The sequence below is a fragment of the Dipodomys merriami genome, unplaced genomic scaffold, assembly GCF_024711535.1.
Source record: "Dipodomys merriami isolate MVZ:Mamm:240054 unplaced genomic scaffold, mDipMer1.0.p SCAF_533, whole genome shotgun sequence".
NCBI lineage: Eukaryota > Metazoa > Chordata > Mammalia > Rodentia > Heteromyidae > Dipodomys > Dipodomys merriami.
The window spans coordinates 312,501-323,267 of record NW_027206106.1 but is presented as its reverse complement, the minus strand read 5'-3'; the positions used below and the strand labels follow the sequence as shown (position 1 = coordinate 323,267).

Genomic DNA, 10,767 nt, shown 5'->3' with positions numbered 1-10,767 from the left:
TCCCACATGTCCTACGACAAACCTCAGATCCCCTCCGACCCTCGCGACCCGGGCGCTGACCGCCTCCAGCGGCATCTCCCCGTCCCCTGCACGCTCAGCATGAAGTCTCTGTGTCTCTGTCCCGAGCCTCAGCCCAGAGCAGCCGGAGGCCAACGCCCGCACGTGCACAGCACTCAGAACCCTTTGGCTGACCCCGTCTCTCCCCAGCACCCCGAGGCTTCACAGCATGGAGGCCAGGCGGAACTGGACATGACCCTGCAGCTGACCTGCGTGGCCAGCACCTGCGCAGGGCCGGCCATGGACGGCTGACCTGCGTGGCCAGCACCTGCGCAGGGCCGGCCATGGACGGCTGACCTGCGTGGCCAGCACCTGCGCAGGGCTGAGCATGGACGGCTGACCTGCGTGGCCAGCACCTGCGCAGGGCTGAGCATGGACGGCTGACCTGCGTGGCCAGCACCTGCGCAGGGCTGAGCATGGACGGCTGACCTGCATGGTCAGCACCTGCGCAGGGCTGAGCATGGACGGCTGACCTGCATGGCCAGCACCTGCGCAGGGCCGGGCATGGACGGCTGACCTGTGTGGTCAGCACCTGCGCAGGGCTGAGCATGGACAGCTGACGTGTGGTCAGCACCTGCGCAGGGCTGAGCATGGACGGCTGAGCTGCATAGCCAGTACTTGGTCCCTTCCTGCCTTCTTGGCTAGAAAGTCCTCACACAAAGGGGGCAGGAAGTGTGTCTTTGAAGTTGACCAGATGCTTCCTTCCGATGGTTTTGGTCCCCTAGGCTAGGGTCGGGCCTTCCAGTCCTGACTAGGACAGGGGTAGGGGTAGGGAGGGGAGGGGCCAGGCGGGGAGGGCAGGGGGCGGGGAGGGCAGGGGGGCTGGGGGGTGGGGGGGGGCGGGGGGGCGGGGGGGCATCCCGGAGCAAGAAGCCGACCCCGTAGTCCCTGCAGGGCAGCCTCCTTTTCCTTCGAGGAGGGAAGTCAGCATGACAAGTGTCGTCAAGCCAGCGGGAACTCCCCGACTCGGCCGTGGCCCTTGGTGGTGGCGGTCAGTGCCCAAACCCAGGCCACCGGGTTGGGAGGTCCCCTGGGAGAGCCAGTCTCCTCAGAGCGGCCCCGGCTCACAGGGGTCCCCAGCAGGCCCGGGGCACCCCCAGCTCTCAAACAACAGCCCCAGGGTGGACCACCGGCGGCACGGCCACCGGAACGACCGGCCCGGCCCAGGGCCGGGCTGACCAGCGACGCACGGCCGTCCAGGACCCAGAACAGAACAACCGCCCTGGCCGCGCTCCGTCCGGCTGCGCTCCCACACGGCCCACAGCCGCAGGCGGGAGCGGCCCGCAGAGGCCGTCTGAGTGCGCCCCGCACGGACAGATGGACGAGTGGCCCCACGCGTGTGCCCACGGCGAGTGTGCGCGCGACCGGGACGGAGCTGCCCCTGTGCTGTGCTCTCTCCCCTCCCGGCGGCGGGGCTGGGCACCGCTGCTCGTGTTCTGGAAGGGGCGAATTTAAGTAGATTCTGTCTGCCACGGGAAGCCCAGTGCTCGTGGATTCCTCTGCATTTATCCCCCCTGCACACCGAAGGGGCTTAGTGTTAGTCTACAAAATTCTATTCCAGGATTAAAGGCTCTGGGGAAGGACAGGCAGAACTCACAGAAGTGAAGCAGAGGCTGGACTGATTCTAAGCCCCAAAAGTGAGTGCTTGCCCACGGGCTCAGAAACAGTGCCAGGCAACGCTGGGGTCCGGCCCTCGGGCAGGACTTGGCTGAGGCCTGGCTCCCTGGAAGCTGACCGGATTTTGAGGGGGATGCTTGAGGCCACCAGGCTCACATAAGAGCCCAAATCAACTCTCCCTCCTTGGCAAACTTAGTCTTAGAGACCCAGCTACAGTAAACAGGGCAGGCAGCTGAGCACGCTGGGCTGGTAACCCTAGCTGCTCAAGAAGCTGAGATCCAGAGAATCACAGATCAAAGCCCATGAGATTCCATCTCCAATTAACCAGCAAAATGCTGGACTGGAGGCGTGGCTCAAGTGGCAAAAACACCAGCTTGTGAACAAGCAAGCTAAGTGAGAGCCCAAGGCCCTGAGTTCAAATTCTCAGCAAGATAAAGAATGAAAATAGAAAGGAGGGGGTTGCAGCAGAGGAGGGAGGGAGGGAGGGAAGGAGGGAGGGAGGAGGGAGGAAGGAGGGAGGGAAGGAGAAAGGAAGGAAGGAGGGAGGAAGGAGGAAGGAAGGAGGGAGGGAAGGAGGGAGGAGGGAGGAGGGAGGGAAGGAAGGAGGAAGGAGGGAGGGAGGAAGGAGGAAGGAATGAGGGAGGGAAGGAGGGAGGAAGGAGGAGGGAGGGAAGGAGGGAGGAAGGGAGGAAGGAGGGAGGGAGGGAAGGAAGAAGGAGGGAAGGAGGGAGGGAAGGAGGAAGGAGGGAGGAAGGAAGGAGAGAGGGAGGAAGGAGGGAGGGAAGGAGGAAGGAAGGAGGAAGAAAGAAGACTCAACCTCACCTCCTGCTGGGGGCAGAGGGGTCACCATGACCGAGTTTGGGGCTTTCCCAAGAGCACTGCACCCCTCTTGGATAACACCTGAACACAGTTCCTGCCGGTCATTCTGTCTGAATTGGTTCCGTAGCGCGTGGGGGCTTAGCTGTGTTCTAACGGGAGCGGCCCTCTCTGCTATGAACAGTCTATTTCCTGGCTCAGAGTAAATTACTGTTTATAGAGCAGACACCGGCGCTGGCCTCAAGCAGGTGTTTTCCAGAGTTTAATTACACGTGAACCGTAATGGTTACAGGCAGGGAAAGAGGGAAAGTGACGGTGCTTCATGCTGGACTGGGGGGAGGCAGCAGGCCTCTGCTCCCCACAGACCCCACCCGCCACTCAGCCGGGGAGAAGGCCCGGAGCCTCCGGAGACAGGGCGGGAGCCTCCGGAGACAGCGCCGGAGCCTCCGGAGACAGCGCCGGAGCCTCCGGAGACAGCGCCGGAGCCTCCGGAGACAGCGCCGGAGCCTCCGGAGACAGCGCCGGAGCCTCCGGAGACAGCGCCGGAGCCTCCGGAGACTGCACCTGCACCGGGAGCTTCCGTTCCCACATTCCTCAGCCCTGCAGACGCCGGCCTGGGGCGCAGGTGTATTTGACCCATTGTTTGAACTAGTTTCCAGCCCTGCGGGACAGTAAGCTCCAGCCGCCCTGGCAGAGGCCCCCTTCCCGGACGCACTGTCACAGGCAACGCCAGGTACTTTTAAATTTCAGACAAGCATCAAATTAAGCAAGGCTGGGACCTGACTAGGAAACGGTGGATGCGTCTGGAAGTGCCATTCAGGAACTCAAGATGTTCATTATTGATAAGGATGGCCACTGCGCTGCACCCTGGCCAGCCGGGGGTTAGCGAGCTGGGGGGCGGGGGAAAGGCTACACAGCTGCTCCAGCAGAGGCCGGGGCGCGGTGAAGATGCCCCGCGGACCAGCTCCACTTTGGGGATGTGAAGTGGGATCCTAGCCTCTGGGTGGCCATGTGGAAGGCCGCTTCTGCCCCCTCCCACACCCGGCATCTTTGTGGGACGTGAAAATGGAGACGAGTGTGTGTGGGGGGGTACTTGGGCCGAGTCCTCTCTGATTGGCAGTTTCAGAGCTAGGATCAAGTTGCAAGGGAGACAAAAGAGTTTGGAAAGGATTGGATTTCCAGAGTTTGTTTTCTACACCAGACCACAGGGCCCAGCCCGACGCGGAGGCCCGGCCCAGAGCTGAACTGGCTGAGGTCTGCGCACAGTGCCGTGCTCAGCCACCGGGGCTGGCTACTCGGCTTCTGGAATCTCGGCCAACTTCACACCGCCTCCTCCCCGCCCCTCCCGCCCCCAGCCCGGGGCCTGGGAAAAGCAAACAAGCCCATCACGGAATCCAGCATCTCTTCCCAACACAGGCCAGGGCTGTGGAGGCCAAGGCCCCCCTTCCTTCCTCGGGCACAGCCGGGGCGCTGCCCGGCTTCCCGCTGAGCCCTGGCCGTTCATCTCCCCAGTGCCAAGTGCGCTCCTGTGCCCCCCACGGCCCTAACTCCCCAGTGCCCGGCTGAGGCTCAAACTCCTGGGCGTGGAACCCGGCGGCCACCCCAAGTCCCCTGCCGGCCCCCTGGCCTTGCTCGAGCAGCGCCAAGCGCTGACCTCCCTCAGTCGGCACCCCGCAGGGCACCTGCTCAGACCTTAGGGTTCTCCTCAGGCCCCCCTCTTCTGTGGACATCCCTGGCGGGCTCCTATGCACACCACGGTGCCCTGTCGCCCCCACAGCCGCCACCCGGCTCCCTGCCGCCGGCCTGGGCGCTGTCCCAGCTGGAGGCGTTCTGAGCTGGGTGCTTCACAGGAGCCGGCTCTAGACAGCACAGGGCCAAGCAAACTGCAGGACCCGAGCTGGAAACCGTGGCCCCCGGCCCGGCTTCGTCAGCCCTCTGGGGACACGCCCGGCTTGATCCTCCCGATCGTCTGTGCAGACTCGAGAGGTCGTGAAAGAGACCTGTGGCCCCAAAGCTGGAAACGCTGCCTGGCCTTCTCTGAAAATCTTGGTTGACCTGGAAGCTCACTGGACCTGTCTGTCTTGCACTTGAACATGAGAGCCACCGGCGAGCGACTTTTGAACATGCGTGTGAATGAATGAATGAGTCATGTTCTTCCAGTAGAAAGAGGTTAAGAACAAAGGGGTGGAAGTAAAGGCAGGGCCCTGGCACGGGGCTTCAGGGAGGACCGGAGGGCAGAGAGCCGGGCTCAGGGCCGGACCACCCCCCTGGAGGGCAGAGAGCCGGGCTCAGGGCCGGACCGCCACGACAGGCTCTTCCCTCCCCCACACGAGCGTGGAGCCAGGGCCTCGGGCTGACCAGACAGGAGGGGTGGCCGGCCAGCAAGCCTGGACTGCCCTGCCTGTGTGTGTATGGAGCGGTTCCTAGATACTTGGTACTTGGTAGAGCTCACCCTGGTCTGGTCTTGGTTCTGCTGCTGAACCGTGTGCGTCCAGCCCTCCTGTGGGGTTCCCTCCCCCAGGACGGGACGGCACCGCGGCCCTCCCAGCTCAACCCCCTGGCCTGTGGCCCAGATGAGATGGAGGACTCCAGGGCCTTACGCTCTGGAAGTTTCTAAAAGTGCCGGTGGCCATGCAGCTCAGGAGAGAACGGAGCTCCTGGTGGAGGACACAAAGCAAAACACCAGGGTGGGAAGAGTGGGTGGAGACCATGCAGGGCACAGGGGTCCCACGGGCCACCCAGGGGGTCCACGGGTTACCCAGGGCACGGGGGGTCCCACCGGCCACCCAGGGCATGGAGGTCCACAGGCCATGCAGGGCGCGGGGGTCCACGGGGTCTGGCTGCCAGGGTTCTGACAGCCGTGCATCCGGCTGAGCCCAGGGGATGGGGAGCATCCCCGGTGTGGGGGAGGGGAGTCCCGGCGTGGGGGAGGGGTTCTGTGACTGTGGACATTGGGCGTTCAGAGAGCTGGAGAGAGGAAAACTCCTCAGGCGGAAGAGACAGGAGGCAGGCCGCCCCTTCCCTCTGGTTGGGATGTGGGCCTAGGCCAGGGCCTTTCCCACAAGGTGTCCTGGGCCACCTGGGCGAGTTCCGCCCCCAGTCCCCCCTCCCATCCCTCAGGACCCAGCCCAACGCCCCGTGTGGAGCCTCTCCGGGCCTCCGCCCCGTCCGCCGGCCAGGCCTCCCGTGGGTGCTCCAGCACCGGTCTCCAAGCCCCGCCACAGCTTGGCCTGAACAGCTGCTTTTCACCTAGACACGGCCCGCCGTTGAGCACAGAGCCGGCATTCGGAAATCTGTCAGCGGAGCCCTGAGTGGGGAAGGAGCCGTCTCACTGAGGCCCCTCACCCGGGCAGTGAATAAAACGTGAATGTGAGTTCAGCCGTACCCTGGGGCTCTTGCTGACCGCAGCCCCTCTGGCCTGGCCCCTGCCTTGCGAGCGTGGCTTCTCACCTCCTAGAGGCTGGAACTTCCCGGAGGGGCTTACAGAAAGCTTACACACTCATTATTAAAAATCACCCGGGCCAGAGGCTTGGCTCTAGCGATAGAACGCCTGCCTGGCACATGAAGACCCTGAACTCAAACCGCAGCACTCCCAACAAAGAAACGGGAGGGAGAAACTAAAAGTGGGTGTGGGGCAGTCACCATGGGTGGTTGAGGGCTCGCCTGGCTCACTCAAGCATTGCTGGGGGAGGGGGAGGGAGGGCGGGAGGGAGGGAGCAGATATAAGTAAGTAGCACACTGCCGTGGCCAGGCGTCCAGCACCTGAGCGCTGTTGCTCATCACGTGCAGAAAGGCATGCACAGGGTGTCATTCTAGGGCTCGGGCCCTGACTGTCGTGTTACAGAAGCGCAGATCCTACGACAGAGCCCCTGCCCTCAGCCCTCTGCTCAGACGCGAGGTCAGCCATCCACGCGGCTGAATTCCACCGCATGATGCACCTGACTCTAAACCCTCAGGCCCGGCTCCAGCCTGTGCTGTCCCTCTGCCGAGCGTCTGTAGATTCGCCATCTGCAGAATGAAAAATAAGGTCTGCCGGTGTCCTCCCAGGACGCAGCCCGACAGGCTGCTCTGACAGAGGCTGTGCGTGTGCACGGTGCCACGACCCACTGGCGTCCTGCCTGCGTGGTGACAGGACTGTGACTCACGCTCCCTCCTGTGTTTCTGGGACACATTCCAGAAGGGCCTGTGGCGGCGTGGAGGAGGGGTGAGCCTGCAGAGCTCAGCACCCTGACATCCCGGTGACCTCACCTATCCCGAAACCAGAGGTCACCGCGGGAGCCAGGCTGCCCGGACGCGCGGAGGCCGGCAGGACTTCCCGAGCATGGGCAGGGTGCCATTCCCGGAAGTCCTCGGCCCAGCCGACTGGGCTGACCCTCGGTCTGAACCGGAACAGAGCACTTCTAATTCTCCTGTTTTTATCAACTTCTCATCTGCTTTTCCAGGTGAAGAGTTAGAGAATCCCCACAAGTGTTATCCATCTAGGAACAGATTCACTGATTATCTATGCGGAAATGAGCCCTGAGAGTGACTGCTAGATCAGATATAAGGTGGGTAAGTGGATGTGTAGACAGACAGACAGACGATAGACAGATATGAATGACAGAGACGCACTCATAGAAACGCACATCTCTAAATACCCACAGAGAAACGCCCCGTAGTGGTGAAGGGGAAAATACAAGGTTGGATTCCTAAGTGCGAGCAGGTGAAGATGTGACTCGTGAAGAAGAATCAGCCATGGAGCACTCACACAGCCGGGAACGCCATGCCGACGCCCCGGGCCGCGTCCCGACCCAGCTGCCTTCTGCAGGGACACTGTGGAAGGGCCAAGAAAGACCCAGAAGCATCCAGCACCCGGCCAGTGCGGCGAGCGGCCACGCCCCTTGTCTCGGCCAGCCCCAGCTCTGAGCTGCCTTTGTTACCCTGAGCCTTTGTCTTGTGGGAGAACTCTCAGCACCAGGACTTCACCGAGAGTCCCCAGGTGAAGGCCGGGTCTCGCGGCTCACACACCGCGGAGAATGTTCTCCGCCAGCGTCCACTCCCGGACAGCCAGCACAATGCTGGGGCTGGGGGGCTCTGACGGAGAGCGACGCGAGCCCCTCCAGCCTGGCTCCCGCCTCCCACCCCCCAGTTCTCCTGGGGGCCGTGTTCAGGGCAGGGGCCTCTGGGCCTTGGGCACAGCCTGACCCCTCCCCGGCCCTCAGCCTGTGGGCCTCCCTGGCTCTCAGGGTGCAGGCCAGAGCTCCAGGGAATTCTGCCCCTCAGACTGGAGCCAGGAGTGAATTTCCGGGCCACTGGTCGTAAGGGGAGAGGGGGAAATAACCTCAGCTCCTCCGCCAGAGGCCCCGCTGGCCGCAGTGGGGGTGGGCTGGGGGTTGGTGGGGATTCTCCGGGGGGCCTGGACGCCCGGGGCCGCAGGGGGGCACAGGGGGCGCGGGAAGGAGCAGCGTGCTGGGTGCGGGTGACCCTCCCCGGGGTCGCCCCACAGAGCCGCTCTGCCCCTCCCTTCCTGACTCTGCCTCTCACTCTGAAATTGCCAGTCTGGAAAGCTGGTCTCTTGCCATCTTTCTGCTGGTCCTGAGGACACACCAGGGCGAGGGCGGCTTTCCCCAGGCCATCCACTAACTCCATCCTGGGTGCCAGCGGCAGATCCTCCAAGGGTGCAACCTGGCATGGAGGGCAGGGCTCCCCTCACTGGACCTCCATGGGGGTGGGACTTCCCCCTCACTGTCCCCCCATGGGGGTGGGGCTTCTTCACTGGCCCCCCCATGGGGGTGGAGCTTCCTCACTGGCCCCCCCATGGGGGTGGAGCTTCCTCACTGGCCCCCCCATGGGAGTGGGACTTCCCCCTCACTGCCCCCCCATGGGGGTGGGGCTTCCTCACTGGCCCCCCCATGGGGGTGGAGCTTCCTCACTGGCCCCCCCATGGGGGTGGAGCTTCCTCACTGGCCCCCCCATGGGGGTGGGGCTTCCCCCTCACTGGCCCCCCAGTCGGGATTCCCAGGGCACCTGGGCTTGCCGGCCCCACCCAGGGAGGAGCTGCGGGGCTCCACCCCCCCTGCCCCTGGGTCAGCCCCACCGGCTTCCCGCCCTCAGAGCGGCTGTGGCACCCTCCAAGAGAACCCGGGAAGGGAATGGGCTGCCTGGAAGCCCTGCCTGGAGGCCCCCCGCTCCTGTGCTGACCGGCTCCCGCTGCTCCCGGTAAGGAAGAGCTCCACGGGGGCCCCTGTGCACCCCAGAGGGGAGGAGGGGAGGAGGGGAGGAGGGGACAGGCCTAGAATTTGCCGAGTTCTCTCCCTGCCTGGGGTTTTACATACTACCATACCCCTCTTAAAGGGGAGGAGAGTAAGGCCCTGGAGACCCTAACGGCACTCAGAGCCAGTAACAACCTGACCGGAGGCCTCCCCAGCAGCCTCAGCTGCCCGCCCAGCCCTCACACCGGAGCACCCTGGCCCCCCTCACCCCTGCCCCCCTTACCCCTGTCCTGTCCCCCTCACCCCAGTCCCCCTCACCCCGGCCCCCCTCACCCCTGTCCTGTCCCCCTCACCCCGGTCCCCCTCACCCCAGTCCCCTCACCTTGGCCCCCCTCACCCCTGTCCTGTCCCCCTCACCCCGGCCCCCCTCACCCCGGCCCCCCTCGCCTCTGTTCTGGCATCCAGTCACCACCTCACCCTTCCCGTCCGTGGAGGCCCACAGCTCCAGTGCCATCCTCAGCCCAATTCAGACCCACGCCCGCGCCCCAGGGCGGCTGCCATGGGAATCGGCCTCAGCCTCGTGGGGAGGAGGCCAGGGCGTGGCCAGCGAGGGCTTCACAAAGCCTGTGTGGCGGAGTCAGGAGTGCGGGCACAAACCCGCACCTGCTGCGACCACCGCTGCGTTTCACACACGGAGCAGGGCCTCAGTCCCCAGGCAGCAGGGACACCCCGGCCCGGCCTGGCCCCAGCCTGCCCCGGCCCCAGCCTGCCCTATCCCCAGCCTGCCCCGTCCCCAGCCTGCCCCGTCCCCTGCCTGCCCCATCCCCTGCCCTGGCCCGTCCCCAGCTTGCCCCGTCCCCATCCCTGGCCCCATCCCCTGCCCCGGCCCGTCCCCAGCCTGCCCCATCCCAGCCTGCCCCGTCCCCAGCCTGCCCTGTCCCCAGCCTGCCCCAGCCCCAGCCTGCCCCGGTCTCATCCCCTGCCCCGTCCCCAGCCTGCCCCATCCCTCAGGGCCGGGCAGCAGGCCCGTCCCCACTTCTGAGGAGAGTGGGCTTGTCAGCACTTGAGCTCAGGACCCTTTGGGGGAGGTGGAGGCATGAGGAGGAATATGAATGGTTGCTGAGCGTCTCGTATTCCCCCTCGTCCGATGGGAACACTGAGGCCGTACAGCCCAGGTTAGACTTGGCGTCTAAGTGCAGTCAGATCTTCTTCTGCAAGTGGAGATGAGCCTCCCGTGCATGTCCTCGGGCCCAGCAGAGGCCAGAGTGGCCAGCCAGCTGGGGGTGGCTTCCAGGATGGCACCCCATGGCTCAGGCCTCCACCGATACCATCTGTGAGGACTGCGTCCCGAGGGAAGGCCTGGCTTCTGGCCAGATTGGCGCAGGGAAAACTCGCTAGTGACTGGCGTCTCGGCCCACGGGTCACTGGCCCAGGCTTGCTCGGTACCGTGGAACAGCACTCCACCCTGGAACCCGGGGCAGAGTCGGGGACTGTCCCCACTGGTTTAGGACCCAGGACGCTCTTCCCCAGCGCAGGGCAAAGAGCAGGGACTTGGAGAACAAAAACTCAAGCTGTGTCCGCGCAGCTGCTCGGTGAGCAGGCCACGCCCCGCGGGGCCTGCAGGGGCTAGACGGAAGCGCACGCCCCATGAACGCGAGCGCAGAGCAGGGGCGAGGCGGGAGGGAGCGCGGAGGGTCAGGCCTCCAGCTCTTCAGCAGACGCTCCAGGCCCGTTGCCCCTTCTAGACGTCCAGTGCTGGGCCCTCTTCAGTCGCGACGGGGTCTGCGGCTTCCGTCCTCCTCCCCAGGTGGAGTTGGCCGTGCAGCCCCCCTCCCCCAGCCCGGGCTCCAGGGGCCTCCTCCAGGCGGGGACTGGAGGAGGATCTTGTTCAGCCACGCAGGGGTGGCTGGGACCAGGCCGGAGCTGGGGCCAGGGGAGGGTGGGATGCAGGGGGTGAAGGAGGAGACACCCCGAGAGCTGTGAGAGCGGTTATGCCAAGGATGCGGTGGCTGATCTGGTTACAGCACGTCTGCAGAAACCATTTCGCATCCCCAGCCAGGACGGGCTATGTGACCGGCACCGAATG

At 64.8% G+C, this 10,767-nt stretch overlaps 1 protein-coding gene across 1 annotated transcript in view; it reads left to right on the top strand.

Annotated features, from left to right (window-relative positions):
• The first annotated feature begins 8,599 nt into the window (after positions 1-8,599).
• Positions 8,600-10,767, top strand: part of Gabrp (gamma-aminobutyric acid type A receptor subunit pi) — a 22,069-nt gene continuing 19,901 nt past the window's right edge. The window contains exon 1 of the mRNA XM_069999213.1: positions 8,600-8,688. The gene's annotated coding sequence lies outside the window, so the exon portion shown is untranslated. The remainder of the gene's footprint in view (positions 8,689-10,767) is intronic.